Source organism: Thermobia domestica, chromosome 10 (assembly GCF_964235325.1).
Source record: "Thermobia domestica chromosome 10, izTheDome1.hap1.1, whole genome shotgun sequence".
Classification (NCBI taxonomy): Eukaryota; Metazoa; Arthropoda; class Insecta; order Zygentoma; family Lepismatidae; genus Thermobia; species Thermobia domestica.
The window spans coordinates 107,824,126-107,841,969 of record NC_137463.1 but is presented as its reverse complement, the minus strand read 5'-3'; positions in this window follow the sequence as shown (position 1 = coordinate 107,841,969).

Here is a 17,844-nt window from a genome sequence, read left to right as displayed (position 1 = left end):
AAAGTGATACATTTTGGAAGTCCTGTTCTTGGATTGGATGTAGGAAATCTCCAAAACCGTTAGGAATTCACAAACAATGCTCGGAATAGTTTCGATAGAACATTTAATTAGCTTTGTTTTAAAAAAAGAATCATCTAAATCGGAATACAATTAGTCGAGAAATTCGATGTTTTTAATTAAAAGTAGTTGGATAAAAGTCGCTATTATTCCAGCACCTAAAGTTTCGCAACTCAGTTGTGCTGGATTTATGGCATTCATGCCTTGGATTCCAAACTGAAATTTCAAAACTGTCATAGAACCTATGTGAATTTCATACCAATTTGGCGCCTTAAGAGGACACTTGTCCGACATGTCCCCGCCCCCCCCCCCCCAAAAAAAAAAGAAACTAACAGCTAGAAAAGGGATTATTATGTTTTAATTCTGTAAAAAGCACTTTTATTATGAAAAATAAAAGCCATATTCTGTAAATTTTGTTGAGTAATATAATTTTAAGTACATTAAAAACAGTAGTGGCTCGTTATGCAACCGGTGGTGCACACGGAATAACTAAGTTTGGTTGTATATTCATAAGGATACCAAATAGTCAATTTGCATTGAGTCTACTTGTAGATACACAGCCCAACTTACAGTTATGTAGTGTGCCTCACTGATTACACACCAACGAGCCACCATTGTTGAAAATTAAGTATCCGTTTTTACATCTCATTTGAACTCCTTGTACAATAGATTCTTCATTGTAGGTAGTCAAAAAGGGAGTGAAAAGTTTTAAAAATATGTATTACATCTACCTTCTTTAATACATGAAAATTTCATGGTCTTCAGAGTCGTCAGGAATTAACATATTTGAACAAATATTTCCCCGACAATTGAAAGGAAGTTTGGAACAAGCCAGCCCTGCCTTTCTATATTCACATTTGCTGTCACAGTCTTTCTGCGTTCTGATCTTACATGGGTAAGATAAAGGTTCAGCAGATTGTCAGAAGCAGCTTTTAAGTTTATTGCACTGGAAGCAATTTACCTTCTATTAATTGCCACTGGAAACAATTTACCTTCTATTAATTGCCACCCCCATTTTGTTGGGTTCAAATCATTCCCCAATCATTGGTGTACTTGAAGGTAAACACATACACTGTGTTGAAAGGCAGCAGCACTTGTAAGAGGGAAATTTGCCAAATTGAATTTTGAGGATTGTTTTCTAGTCATTATCCTGTTGTAGGCTTATATTGAAGTTCATCTAAAGAAATTTGATTATGTTATCCATAAAACCGCGTAACCAATCTTTCTCCTATTTTAAGGACTGGGGATCTAAATTGGGTTGGTGAAAGACTGTGACCGCTTTAGATAGTTCTTGCTACTTCTGAAGAATTTTGATGGCAGCCTTTGTTGAAAAAAGATGATGATGTGTTACACCCTGTGATAGCATGAAGACACCCTGTGAAATATGTCCTTCAGTGACTCTAGTTTCCTTTGGATGTTGCCAATGTGGAAGCATTTCTATTCAATTTTGTTTGTTTTCGGCCTCACAAAGTACACTGTAGTGTCTGGAATTGTTCGAGCAATTAAGATGGCCGTCAGAGTCAGTTCCTACTACTACAGCAACAAAAATGTTTTATTTACTTAGATTAATAGCTGTGCTGACAATCACAGCATCTGCATCTCCTTCAGCTTCGTACACTGTAATGTTTGAAGAGTTAAAGTGGGTTTTGAAGAAATCAATCAAACGTCTTTTATTTTCAGAGTCCAGTGCTTGCTCAGTGGTTACTTTCGTATTTTCATCAAATGCGATTGTAGAGACATCTTTGACATTGCTCTTCTCTGTCGTTCAACATTTTTGGTGTTATTGCCTGTTGCATAGCCATCAAAAACTGCAGCTCTGCACGGAAAAATGTGTTTCTGTATATATCGTACATATTTTTCAGAAGTATTTGCATATGTTAATATCGGACAAACAACCGCATGAAGTAAGAAACCACCGTCTACAACGTAACTCAATTCTGATAGAATTTTCATACAGGGTTCTATAGGTCCTACAATGTTCACAAGTACAGATTTTCTAGTTTTTCTAATTGAAATTTCATCAAACAAAGAGGGAGAATAAGGTGTTAGTTCATATTTTAAAAAATAATGCATCAATTCATATGATTGCAATACCGCAGCAATTCGGCTGAACAACTAAAGTGAGCTGATGGTAACAGCTTCCTTCCTAATATTAATTGTATTGCTTGGCGCAGACACACAACCTTCTCTTTTCTTTTTAGAACTACGCTACCAAAGGTTTTACCTATCATTTGAGATAGTGATTTTGATCCTATCATATTTTCTGCCGGTATCAAACTCTTTATTTCAATATTTAAAAGTTAATTGTTTGTTGGTTTGTTATAAAATTTAATATACCTTCTAGCAAGAACGGATACATAACTGCTGAAGGCAGTGCAGCACGTTCTATACGTAAATCTTGTCTATTTATTTTAGGTGTGCATATTTTAATCCCACCCATACTGTGGAAAGTACCGTGACCATCTAATGTTCTCGCTGCATTATCAAAAACAAACTGAATCAAATTTTGAGAATGATCGGTTTGGATTGGAATAATAGAACACATTCTAGAATATGCATATCTTCTTACTTCAGCGTAGCTGGCTGATATTCCAAAACTATGCAAATATATCTATCTATATATTGACGATATCCATAGTATCGCAAACAGTAAACACCAATTGCTAGATGGATTGGTGATATAAACGTACTAGGCCGACACATTGAAATAATTGAATGGCAGATCATGATATGCATTCGAGATAACATATTTGAATCACCTTTCTTACTTCTAGTTATATTTTCAACAAAAAATTTTAATGATTGTGGATCCTCGGGAGCAACTTTTTTCCAATGAAGGAATTGCTTCTTTCTAGGTAGACGCGATACGAATGCATTGTTGATGCTTCTATTTTTAGACATGATCTGCTTTTCTTTTCTTGTTTGCTTCATTCTTTGAGATAAGTAGGCAGGGGTTTGCTGTTTACTTTCATACCACTATGAACCACATTAGCTTAAACTTGATGTATGTTTAGAACATAATAATATATAGACTACCAGCTGTTACGCCAATGATGTTAAGGGTGAGTCTACTGAATATATATATATATATATATATATATATATATATATATATACGTATATATATATATATATATATATATATATATATATATATATATATATATATGTACTTAATTTCTGCTACTAAAAAGAAAAAAAGGAGATTTAAAGGAACACAGTATGGACAACTGGGTAACAAGAAAGTAGCTCTGTCCACGTATATTTTTCAAAAACGTCGAATTTCTCCACTAATTGTATTCCGATTTAGATGATTCTTTTTTTAAAACAAAGCTAATTAAATATTCAATTGAAACTATTCCGAGCATTGTTTGCGAATTCCTAACGGTTTTGGAGATTTTCTACAACCAATCCAAGAGCAGGACTTTCAAAGTGTATCACTTTATACTTTAATGGAAAATGGTGGCTTTGTGTCAAACTTTACGAGAAAGAAGTATTAAGAAAAGTCATAGATTAGAGCTTCTAGAACAAAAGTGTTTTTACAGAATTGGAATAACTTAAATAGTCTCAGAGTTACAAGCTAAAATCGGGAGACATGCGCATTCCGGACGGCCGCCATCTTTGACCGCCATTTTGAGGATGAAGCGCACACGGGATTTTAGGGGACTTTTGATATTTCATTTAAGATCACATGAAAAACAAATCCTGAAATTTTCAGCTTTTTCTAAATTATTTCAGCTCGCGGTCCTTTATTTACTGGGCTAGTAGTTTTTAGCGTAATTATAAAATTACAAATAGCTCCCAAAACTGGGTGAAAGTAGAAACAACCTTCCTTTTCATAAATATAGGGAAAATATAACTATCCGAATACTATGTGCTGAGATATTACCTTCCTTTCTGTCCCAATGTTACCCCTATGACTGGAATAACTTTCGCACAAGCCATATATGAGACATAGACAATAGCTTAACGTCGGATCCGTTTTCCGCGCCGAAGACACGTACACTAACCATATAGTCACGAAGTAACTCCTTTCTTACTTCTGTTGTAAATAATATAGGTAGCGTTGAGATAATTTTAGAACTAATTAATGTATGGACTATGCTTATAGCCTGCTTGAAGTAAAATATGCAATTTTCTATTTTAGAAAATACTTACCGTGAATAGTGTGCTCGCCAAGTTGGCGACGCCGAGGGACGTTATCCCTCATGTGTGTGACGGGTTTAAGGCCATAGGTGCCGATACTACCAATAAATATGCAATGCATTAGTAAACCTATTAGTATTTTTTTTATTATTATTATCTTTGATGCTAACAAGTATTCTTTAGTAAAATTTGCTTTTCCAACAATAATAGTTCAGTTATTTGTTGCTACTCTTCAAATAAGCATTCTGTAGAATCAACACCAGCAGTAGCGTAAAAATTCTTGTCAAATTTAAAAGCTTAATGTGCGGAGTTCCGAAGACCACGTAACGCCTACTATTTCAAGTGCTGAATTCAAAATTCCGTACTAGTTTAAGTTTCGATGTACAGTAAAGACAGCCGCATTTTTCGAGAAAAAAAGTCCTGAAAGAAGTACTCGGGAAATTCCCGCAATTGAACGTACAAAGCATCGGAAGTGAATAAATAAAACCATTTATTTTACGCTGGAAAATATTTAATTTCATTGAAGACATTTTGAAACACACTTTATAAAATATGAAGTGTATCTTTAATTGCTTTAAATTAATTTTCTGGAAATAACAGTCTTGCAAAAAGTGCTTGGGAAATTCTCGTAATTGAACGCACATAGTATCGGAAGTGAACTTCAACAAAACATTTGGCGAGTGTCACTGAGGCTCCTGGGATGATTCGATCTACATTTGTTCATTCGTCCTTTAGATTATTAGACGAATATTTCACCTCCATCAGCTCTGACCGCCCCCTCCAGGACTCCATCCTGTATCCGCCCCTGGTGTACCACACATACTACAGGGTACCATTTTAGTTTTTTAAGTTTAAATTTTCAGGGTACAAGCACGAGACACTAAATTTCCTGTATAGATTTTGACGGCGATCCAACGTAAAATTTGAAATGGCGGCCATTTTTCAAAATAGCTGTTATCCACGTTACAGGGTGCAATTTTCGGATTTGAGTTTGAGAATAGAAGCACGAGACATCCTAAATTAGCTGTATAGATTTTCTCGGCGATGCAAAATAAAATTTCAAAATGGCGGCCATTTCTTCAAAACAGCAGTGAATAGAAAATTGTTGCAAGTTGTAACAATGATAATCTTAAAATATAAGCCACATTTTAACACTTTTACCCCAAAGACATTGAAATATTTCGAAAAAACCCAATTAAATAAATAAATAAAAAAAAAAAAACAGTCATCACATTTTAACAGTTTTACCCCAAAGACATTGAAATATTTAAAAAAACAAAAAACAAATCCGAAAAACCCATATGGGCCCAGGTGGGTTGGGCTTTTTTTTTTAAATTTTTTTTTCAAACCCTGATAAGACCATAATACCAGGTCAGTCAGTAGTCTCAGACTGAAACGAGACACTATAGATATCGTTCGACCAATCACTAGACTCCCTGACGAAAGGAATCTGTAGTAGAAGAGGTGGTTGGTTAGATCAAGAGTTTAGTATACCTTTCGTAGCAGCGCAGCTATATGAAATAAAGACCTACAGGTTAACATGGAATCTAAACCGCATTAGCTTCAGCCAGGAGCCGAACTCATACTGCAGATCATGGATAATCTGCACTGTCCTTTTAGGACGTGCATTGAAATGGCTACGTGGCAACCATCTGTGGATGGAGAAGTGGTGTCATATGATGTATGCCTAATTCTTTAGTGGCATGAATACATTTCCGAGGGTCTACTGCCACAGCGTTCTTAAGGAAATATTGAGAACATGTTATTTGTCGTTGGGCATGGGCCTGTTTTCAATGTCATGTCACTGGTACACAATTTTATAAACCAACGACGTATGGTATTTATTCATCACTCCTGGTCCAAATCCACTCTCTTAAGTTTTGTTATGACTAGATGTGCAGAGTGTCCCAAGTTCGAACTCCTGAAGGAAAATCACTCGGAACTGTGTATTCTCCATGGTGAACTTATCACCTATCCTATCACCGTGATCCTATCAATAATACAGTGCCTCTTGTCTGTATGACTGGGGATCCTAGCCTGTTGTCTGAACATACATGTACAAGGTGTGTACTAAAATTCCAAAATGAAATTTCGTGACCTTTTCTTTACCAAATCATAAAATTTCCTAACATTTTCAAGAGCAAATTTGGGTGTGAATTAGGCCGAATGGTCATCCATACGATAGAAACGTACTTTGCGTGCGATTTGGTAGCGTCTAAAGCCGACTATAGACATTTCTGGTGGTGAATTTTGCAAGGGTGGATAACTTAACGAAATGTGCAATATTTACATTTTGTTATTTGTTACGGTTACTATTTTGTAACCCATTTCTGCACCTAGTTAATAACGTTATTAGTCAGTGTAACTTTTAAAATGGTACGCTCTGAATTATGTTACGCTGAGTAACGTTACTCAATGGAACATTCTGCATTTTGGTATTGTAGTTACGGTCACCAAGGGATTAGCGTTACTCGAAATACCCACGTAGGTCGTACCTGCTTGAGATTGTTAAGATAAAACTGGTTCCACTGAATACCAGTTCTCTCTCGAACCCAATGGGTTTTGTTCCTTGATTTTAGCGATATGAAACGTATTGAAATTCTGCAGAACATTTTTGTGTAAGTAGACATATTTTTGTTATGATGAGTACCACTTCTATGTTTCTCTTTTCTTTATCGGTTACCTTTTGTACCTGTATTTCATCTTCTTCAATTCTGATGGTCTTGGAGTTACGCTTGAGTAACGTTTAAACATCCTTGGCGACAGGGAGTCTAAGATTGGCTTTAAAATAATCTCCATTATACTAGTAAATAAATTCCACGTTTTTCAGTCTGATTTCTTTTTCCTCATACTTAAGATTCAGTGAACACCTTAGGCCCCCCAGGCACATGTCCTTTGAGAATAGCATTACTTTGATTGCTCTGTATTTAAAAAGAAGAAAAAGAGAAATGATCAAAGAGTGAAGTTTTTAATGTAAGCTTATTGATAAGATTTTTACTTCTTGTGATGATACTGCCGATAGTTGAGTTGATTTGGAGTTTAACGTCCTTTTCGGCAGCGAGGCTTTATGAGACGGGACCTACTAATTAACATGGAATCGAAACCACATGTGCTCGCGCCGGGAATCGAACCCGTTTCTTCCAGGCGAAAGGCGCGTACGCTAAGCGCTTAGGCATGAAGGAGCTCACTGCCGGTAGTCACCATATATGTTTATTTTAAAACAGTCTTGCACTGACCAATGTGGTTGAAGCTCGAGCTCACTTCCCAACAAGGATCGAACCCGGAGCTACATACACCAAAGTTACACATATACGGGCCCCCAGGGAAGCAGGAAGGCCATTTCATTTGCTTGCAAGCAATTTAGTTTATAAATCAAATACATATCAGACATAAGTGGCGTAGCGAGAAACTCATCAAGGAGGACCAACACACAAGATTTGGTAGAAAGGATCTTCTGAGGGGGTGCACCAATAACTACCAGTAGGCCTACATTTGAATTGAATTGAATTTTTTTTAGATGTCTTTAGCACCTGTGGTGTGAATGAGGAAATGCCCTGGAAATCCTAAGTATCTGTTCTCGGTGAATCCTTTTGTTGAACGTTTAGAAAATTGACTTAAACTATCGATTTTGCAAAACTTCCCTTTGATTTAAGCCCAAATCGAAACATGACAGAGGAAAATTTCGGAAAGTGTTGCTATTTTCACTTCTAGCTTCTCACTTTAGGTAGTGTATATTTACAAGGGAGGGGGTGCACGTGCACCTTTGCACCTTTAAACATATTTCTATTTTATCTTATTTTTGTAAAAAAAAAAAAAAAAAAAAATCTGCCAGAGAAAGAAAATTTTCAAAAAGTGCTACCCATTCAGAAGACTATTTTCTTCTCATGTGAATGTTTTGACTTCTCGTGGCAATGTGGTAATCTACAGTTTATTTTGTCTCATTTTCTCCCTTTGATTTTTAATGTTCAATTTATTGTTTAAATGCTTATAAGTTAACTTGCAAGAAAGTGTCATAGTCGAAGGTTGTACTACTTGTAGAACTGATATTAAAAAGTAAATAAAAGAATTATCATGGAAACAAATTTTCCATGTTGTATTCAGAAAACAAACATAGGGTTCTTGCGGTTCTAAATTGCGGTTCTGAAATTAATATATCGCAGGCATTTGTTGATATAGTAGCCAACATGTTGGTTCTCACCAGGTACATTCGTGAAGTGTCCCCTCGAGTCGAGATTCGTGTAAAATTGATTTAAATACAATAAGTGGATCAAGTACTGCTTCTGACACATGTTACCCATCCCGGCCGCCATCTTAGATCCGCCATATTAGATTTTACTTTTGGTTTTTCAAATGGAAATAGGTGCAAGTGTTACACCGGACATTTACGTTTACATTCACTGGTGTAATATATTTTACCGTAGCTTGTACCATTTGGAAGGTATTACATGTTCATTCCCTCCAGCCACTTTGCGAATAGACATTGCAGGTTAATATTAGTTACGCTTACGTTTTTGATGTTGACAAATCAAAACAATTTCTAACTGGTAAACTCCTTAAAACAATCTTATTACATTTCCATGAGTGATTGTTATTACTTCCATGTTATACTATAATAAGGAAGTATTGTATTACTGTCAAAATGCCTAATGTAGATCCAGATACGGCCAAATTTGGGTAAAGACCTACCATTTCCGTATTGACATCTGTGTGTCTGCATGTATATAAGTTCAGAGAATATTTCATCAACGATAACACATAAAAGATTGCATATACACACGGGGCCCTGCACAACTTTCTATTTGGTTCAATATGAAGTGCTTGACATTTACAAGCTACGATAAAACTCAGTACACCAATGAAATTCCGAGAAAAGTTTACATTAATTTGATGTATCATTTGAACCTATTGCCATTTGAAAAACCGAAAGTTAAATCCAAGATGGCGGCCAAGGTGGGTAACATATGTCAGAGAAGGAGTACTTGATTCAATTTGTTCTGCATATGCCCATATTCATGTCCAGTGAAATATAAAGAAACTAAAATCAACTTTGTGTCCGAGTGTTATAGTAGTGTATGATTGAATTCTGGATATATGAAGGCCCATAAATATGGAAATTACCGGTATGGGCCGCTTAAATTAGTACAATACACATTGGGCCACGGAGAACTTTGCATTTGAATCAATGTTACACGAATCCCGAGGGGACACTTCACGAATGTACCTTGTCAGTCTCCGTACAACTTGGAATCGCTTAACATTAGTTTTACGGGAAGAAAAAACGACATCATTTGGAACAACTTTCCAGTTTCGATCATCTGTATTTCCTCCTTATTTATTCGGTGTAAGGACCTCAAACTTATTTTGTTGGATCTTGCTTATCGAAAGGCTTTTAAAACTGCCTTACTGCCCCCAAAGTCTGAAATTCAGGGTGGGGTGGGGGCGGATGCCCTCCTGCTCCATTGACGCCCCTATCTAGCGGCTGTCATATGAAACTATCCCACGGCCTTTAACGTGGTTTCAGTTATACTTATTGCGGACTCTTGACTGCGAAAATATTACGTTTGGAAATAAAATTCATTTGCTGAGCAAACCTGAACCTTATTGAAAATGGACTTGGATCCATAGTGCTCTGAACGCCTCAAATATTACTTTTCTTCAATGAATTATTGACTTAAAAAACAACCAATTACATAGGCTTGCAGAAAATATTCTAAAGTTAGCACAACATGAAGTGTGCTTCAAACTATCATTACTTTTCGAAAATTTATTATTTTAAGATAATTTTATTAGCATGAGTGTTCTGAAATAGTAATCAAATTTTTGCAATTAAAATTCACACCCGCCTCCATGAAACGCGGTCTTAGCCCCTAAGAGCATAATTAGGAAATTTTCAGAAGCAGTAAGTCCGAAAGACTTGTTTTAAGCCTAAAGTAACCGCACAAGCGTATTTCTGGTAAAGTTGTAGCCTTAAAACACGTAACATGACTCCATTTGTATTTGAAATTTTGAATTCCAATCAAAGATGGCAGCCATGATGCTTGATAGCACTATCTGATGTGTCAGACCACTTAAAAGTTTCACCTTTCTCCCTCAATCCGTTCTCAACGCACAAAGGTGGTGAGGACTTTTGTTTCACCATGCATATTGATAGATTGTGTGAAATCTCCACAGTAGGTAGATTTTAAAATCTACCTAAAAAGCTAATTACAACCAAGAAAGTACTTATGAAAATCACTGGCAAGAGGGTGTAATAAAAAGGGGTTGGAATATGAAATAAGTTGAGAATTACTAATCTATACTGAAATATTCTGTACCCAGCACAGTGTTATAAATCAGGATAAAATAAATGAAAAGGTCGGTTGCTAGTAAAGAGCAAAAAGTCCTAAGAAATAAGTTATTACATAATTTTGAAACATGTTAAAAATCGTGTTTTAAACTGTTAAAAATGTTTAAAACATGTGTTTTTTTCGTCTGTGTTTTAAATCATGTTTAAAACGTTTTGAACATCTTTTTTTATGTTTAAACACATGTTTTGTTCTTTTTTTAAAAAAAAATAAAACTATTTTTCCAACTCTTGTCTGGTGCTTAAGTAATATAAAACAAAACCATGTACCAAATTGGTCGCCAGGTTGGAATTTTCGATCGCCAGATCGCCAATGATGACTGAATATTTCAGTTTGGCGATAGACATTTGCATAAATTATATCTTGCAAAAAAAAAAAAAAAAAACTATATGATCTTGTTGCTGGATTCAGACTTGAGGTTTTGTGGCGTGCCTGTAATATATAGCAAATCAATATATAGAAGTCATTACATATGCCGGCATGAAAAGGTAAGAAATATGGCGTTTGAAGTGAATAACTGACAATGTACAGGGCTAAATGAACACATTCTCACACCCAAAATTATATTTCAGCCCCTTCACCTTCCGTCAAACAAAATATATTCGTAGTTCTTTTGTTGTAGTAAAGGCGAACCTGTCCTTTGCCCTGTCGCTTTGTAAAATATAGCGATCTTTATTCTTTGGACAATGGGCTATCTGCGCACCATATTTCGATTATATTCAGCCAGTAGTTACGGAGAAATAAAATAGAACATATAAGGCAAGCCGAGCCGAGCCTATCGCCGGCCGAGCTCGGCCATCACATGTAGTGATCTTTATTTCTTAGATGATTAGGTATTTTCGCATCAAGTTTGGTTTAAATTTAGCTGATAGTTACCGAGGAATAAAGTAGTACATACACACACACATAATTACAGTACATCTGGAGTAAAAGTACAACATCCAGTCAGCTTACGCTGGGAACTAAAAAGAAAAGTTCTAACACCAGGATCACAATTAGAACATACTATATGTAAGCGGAATCCACTTTCAACATCGTAATACTAATGGGGGGGGGGGCTTGAGCCGGGTGATCCTCCCTGACTACGCCACTGTCAGACATGACCTACAGCTTAAGGGGATGTCTTCCCATCATCAGAGGCTTCAGAATCTTCATAAGATAACATGTAAAATTTAATTCATAAATATCTTAGAAAATACTGCATTTAGGAACTGGTAATTTTGTTGCCAAAGAGTAATACAATTCAGATGGCTGTCACAATTTTGCACCTAATTACTTAGATTAATTGTAATGCATTCTTCCGTATTGAGTTACTGCAGGTAAAGAGTCAAAAGACCACTTGCAAACCTCATGAATTACTATGGATGACATTCTTTGAAGAACAAATGCTGAGGAGGGATGTACTATGATAATTTGAAAAGTGAAACCCGTGTCTACCCCTCCAGTTTCATAATCATTTATGCCTTGAGCAGTCTCCCTTCCCACTCCCACTTCCTACTGATTTCCCACAACTTTACGACGCAACTATCTGAATGTGCTTCTTCGGCGTAAGTTGGTATGATTCACGTGTCAACAAAATACTTCGTAGAACAAAGATAATGATCTTTGAAACCTCAGTACGGAATGTCTTTCCAATTACTTTTCTACATCTTTTGTTGGTTGAAACGGATGGATTCTCCTTCGAAGCAGTAGCTTTAATTTGTGACAATGAGCATCATATATGATGCTCAAGAACCTGAATACGTTAGTAATTTGTGATATCGAGCCTGAGCATCATATATGGTGCTCATGGCTCCACAGAAAAATAAGCTGAGCACCACATATGATGCTCATGGCAATCAACCTGTTAGATATCGATTGCTTGCTTATCATTCGGCTGAATTCAAAATACATAAAAAAAATAACAAAATTAGGTGAAACAAGAAAAATGTAGATAGAAGTTAAAGGAAACAAACTTAGACTCCAAATTAGATACAAAAAATAATAACTTTACATGAGTTATACTACCCCTCGCTCATAACTCATAACTGATAAATTTTATCCTCAAAAGACCTCTCAAAATATAGGTCAGGAATCTATTTGAAAAGCAACTTTTACCTTGTATGTCTTCCGTCTCTCAGAATAATTTGTTTTGTAGTCAAAATAGAGTAGAGTTATCAAAAGTTTGACAAGAATTATCTTTTGCCATGGCCATACTTATGGACGGCAGGAGGGACAATTCCTCCTCCTATTTAAGCTTTCCGCTAATCAAGAAGGGCCCACTTTAAGATAAAACTTTTCTAATCCATATGATACAATACTAACATGAATGTATAAATGTTGCATGGAATAGGTTCACCACATCCCATAAACATAGGCACATAAATCCTGCTGAAATGTGATCTGGGCCCATTTCAGTAAAATTATTAGTGTCCCCAGTAATAATACATCTTTAAGTTGAATTAAATATTATCCTCTCAATTTAACTCCTAAAGAATGGAATGGCCTCACGATGCCATTTCCAAAAGAACTCAAAATAATTTAATGCTGCTGATGCCCCATCATCATCTAAAAAAAAAAAAAAAAAAAAAAAAAAAAAAACTAAGATGAAGTATTAAATAGATTTATAATTCGAGACGAGACCAAGACCCAACTCAGTCTGTGTGTCGTTTCGAATCGAATGTTGGACCAAGTGTCCCAAATCTTTCTTACCACACATTTAACTTTGTCACTAGTCCAGGCCAGGAATACTATCGCGAGGAGTAAATGTTCTGCAAAAATCGATGGGTTTAGCAACCTTAGAAAATAATATAAATAGTATTTCATTTTTCTAAAAACAATGGACAAAGTAAAATCTCGGAGATACACTAGTATAATAATAATAGCTACAAATCGTTTCCTATCTGTTAAGATTCTACTATACTGTAAATAGAGTAACACAACAATTTTACTTTTTATATTTTTACTACATTTGGTGTAAATACACAAAACTATTACACCACATATAAAACTGTTACATGATTTTCCCGGGGAAATTCTGAATTTCTGGGGTATTTTTCACCAGGCTAACCTCTGGATTCATTCCTTTTCAGCTGTTGTACGCAGTTATAAGTTAATAGTACATATTGATATGACATATTCGACAATCTCTGCTAAATAATTCGAAGGGGATTTTGCCATTTTAATTTTCTTGCTGACTTAAAAGAAAACTATTATTTTATTGTTAGGTATTATGTATGCACGTAATTTTAAGTGAACTAGACATATCTTGCCATTTTCGGAGTCAGCCGCAAAATGTTTAGAGATGTGTTGTCCCTTCCGTGGGTTTCCGCAGAAAAGAAAAAAGTGCTCATATTTTATCGTTAGTATGTACATATATACAAATTCAAGGTAACTGGACGTGTTCTAGCGTTTCTCTCACTGGCATTAAAATATTTCCGAAGGGTCGAAAATATTTCCCTTGAACGGGCTTTTCATGTAAAAGATAAAGTTCATAATATATTATTTTACTATTGTAATGTATGTATGAACGGAGCTATAACTGAATTAGTCATATTCTTCTACTACTTTCAGATTTAGCTGCAAAATATTTCGAGAGGGGCCATTAACTCTTTATACTAGTTTTCACAGAACAGGAAAATAAACATTATCCCTTATTTATTGTTGCTATGTTTGCACTAAGTTTCAAGTAAATTGGATATGGTTTTCTATATTATTTATTAGTTAAAAAATAAGTTCACTACCTAGTTTAAATCGAAGTAGTGGAAATGAATTTAAAGCTTCAAAAAGTATATTCCATGAAAATCTAATATTTTTACGAAATATATCTTGGACATATTTCTTAATATAAAGAAAGGGGCGAGGGAGTGATTCATCACTTATTTATGACCGATTTTAATTACAAGAACAGCAGATTACGGAAAAAGTGAAAGAAAATATATATAATACTCCATCAAACCGAATGAGATTTATATAAGTTATTGTGAAACTATAAATAATCGGGGAGAGGGTAACGTAAAACCACTAAGCTATTTTTTTTACTGATTTCGGCTCCATGTAGAGTGAATGATTAGGAAGCCTTAAGGAAAATATACGGCATATTACACTAAAATCGAACAGTTATAACCGGGGAAGGCGACTAAACGCCTTACCCCACACACAAAAAAATATCTATGGCATTCCCCACTTCCTAAAAAAAAAAAAAAAAAAATAAATAAATAAAATGGGCAAAGATAGGCTCGGAGGACGGCATGACGTCATGCAACCCCCCTTCCTTTTCAGAAAAAAAATGAAATGAAATCTTTGAGTTTTACGTCCCACGGTTATGCCGGTTAGGCTAAAGGAGACGGTGATGATGAGTAATGAATGAAATGGTGGAATGAAGAAAGTGGGAGGAAACGGGAGCATCCCGAGAAACCCCCCAGACGCGGTGTTTGTGCACTACAAGGTTCACTTGGCGGGGGCTGGGATCGAACCCGGGACCCCAAGCACCAGGGGTGAACGCTCTACCACTGAGCCACCGCGGCCCCCCTTCCTTTTCAGATCCACTACCCATACACTGAGAAAAATTCGTTCTCCGGACAGCGGTATATTGTACAAATATGCGGAATCCACTTGCTTACTACAGAAATCAGTAGGGAACAAACGTTATCCGTATGCTACATAGGCCCTGCCCTTAGATGTTACATCATGTCGTTGCACGATGTGGGATATCTAATAGTCTTCCTTATAATATACATATATGTATGTTACCTTCGTCAACTATATGTTATATACGTCCATTTGCATGTGAGATCCTGATAGCCTATATTGTTTCATACGGAAAGTACGTACAGATGGAATTGGAATACTTATGCAGAAAGTATTATAAAACATGCGTTTTCAGTTATACGTTTGCTGTACGTTAAGTCCAAAAACTACAGGATAATACAAATGTAACATACAATTTTACGTATCACTCATTTTTTCTCGCTGTAGTTGTAACGGAAATTATCGAGAAAAATATATTTTTTTTAAGTTCAGGGGGAAGAGGGTTGAATTCACCGCTCATTCTTGAGTGATTTTAATTCCAAGCACTGGGGATTATGGAAAGAGTGAAAAACAAATTATATTGTATCAAAACCGAATGAATTATAGAAAATTTACCATTGAACTCTAAAAGAAATGCACGGGGGCTAGGAAGGTAAACCCACTAATTTATTTCTTATTGCTTTTAACTCAGAGCAGAGGGAATACAAATCGGGAAGCCTCAAATAAAAGTACGCCAAATTACCCCAAAATCGAATACTTTCTAACGAAAATTATCGTTGACCATACATACATTTTTTAAAAAATTTATGGAGAAAGGTGAACTTAAACTTTTATTCTTGGCAGATTTTAACCCAAAATTGAGGGATATACAAGATGTCATAAAGAAAATATAGTATATACCAACTTTTGTCATAAAAATATTTTACATAGTTTAAATTGAAATATTGTTTTCCATGTACATGTGTAAACTTGCAACATGGGATTGAATTTACTCCCCCTTCCCCCCGCAGTATACTTTATGAATTTTAACTCTAAACAATAGCATTATTGCTGCAAGTGAAAGGAAGACACATAGCACGTAACCAGATTCCGCTAGTCTACCGTAGTCTTAACTTAGGAAGTTTTCCCATTGTCTCAAGATGCTGGGTAACACTTTAGCTCCTACTGAGAATTGAGAACTGAGGGTCTACTGAATTCAGATTCCCCGCCCTCACTAAACTTCGTAGGTTGACGAATGTTTGTGAACTTTCTTAACACAAGTATATTTGTTTCATATCGAAATGAATGATATGGCCTAAAAATTGTATTTTATATCTCTAGCACTATCATTTTTTCTGAGAAATAGGAGACACTAATTGACAATTACTTAGTCTTTTCAGATGTTGAATAACACAGGTTAAATACTACAATATACGTATAAGACCCCCCAAAAATCTTTGGATCCAGAAAATAATAATAATAATAATAATAATAATAATAATAATAATTGGACGCGTGCCTGGTGTGCTCTAAACATTCATTTAATTATGTAACAATATTTCAAATACAGCCTCTAAGGCCAATTTACAACAGAATATTTTAACATCAATAGTGGAAAAAGGAAAGAAGAAAATCAGGCAGGATTTATGCTTAAAGATAACATCCCGACATTCACCTTGTGGAACCGCGAAAAAACTGGTGTAACTAGTCAGGGTAGCAAGCCACAAGCTTTGCATCTAGGATCTCCCTTTTGCAAAGGAAGAACGCTAACCACTAGCCTACGCTCGTTAGAAATAATAATAATAATAATCATAATAATAATATCTTTACTCAATATAGTGAACCAATTGGGGATCTGCCGGGATTAAGAATTAGCAAACTCCGCTGAAATACCCCGTGGCCATGCATCACACAATTTTCTAGCTATTTTGTGGGTTGTATAGAACTGTAAAGTTTTGTTTTAGTAATAATAATAATAATATGATTTTCACAGGCTTGCGCCCCCATTCATGGAGCAGGTTTCACATCAAATAATCCTACTCTTGTGGACAGCGAAGAGCGCTATGAAAACAAAGCAAGATGAAGAATGAAAGACATTGTCTATTTTTCCCTCCCCTTTGCCACTTTTGGCTCACTCTATGCTTCCCCCTGACCCTGCTGCCCCTTCCACGGTTCCACCTGCCTTGTGACTGACTTTCCCCTGTGATATTCACAGAAATCGATCAAGTTCCTTTTTCTCCTTACTGCTTTAGATTTGCAATAACAACATATGAAAGTGAAATTTCTTTCTGCTTCACCACCTGAAGAACGAAGTTCAATGTGACCCTCTGAAGAACAATACAATTGAAACCATGGCCAAGGAACTCTCCAAAGATCTGATAAGATCTGTAACTGATGAACACAATACCTTTACCAAACCTATCTGATCAACTGTGTTACTCATGTGGCAAATAGTCTTTGTAACGAAATAGCTTCTGTTCCGCACATTTTCGTTCCATTAGATACCCGCATAGGAAAGAATCTCATTCTGGTGGTACGAAAGCTGGATTTTTTGCCCAGAGGAGTTATAAAGCATACCAGAAACAGATTTGTTCCTTCAATTAGTTACGGTACAGTAACGTTACATGCTCGAATAACGTTACGGTGTCGTAACAAAAATTGGTGGTATACCTTGTACCTACCTACATTAAATAACCAATAATTTTGTTACAGAGAGCTATTTTCGTTACGTTACAGTTACGTTAAGTTATCCACCCCTGGAATTTTGACGTTTTATAGAACAAAATTTTTCAATCTGTACTTACATTTG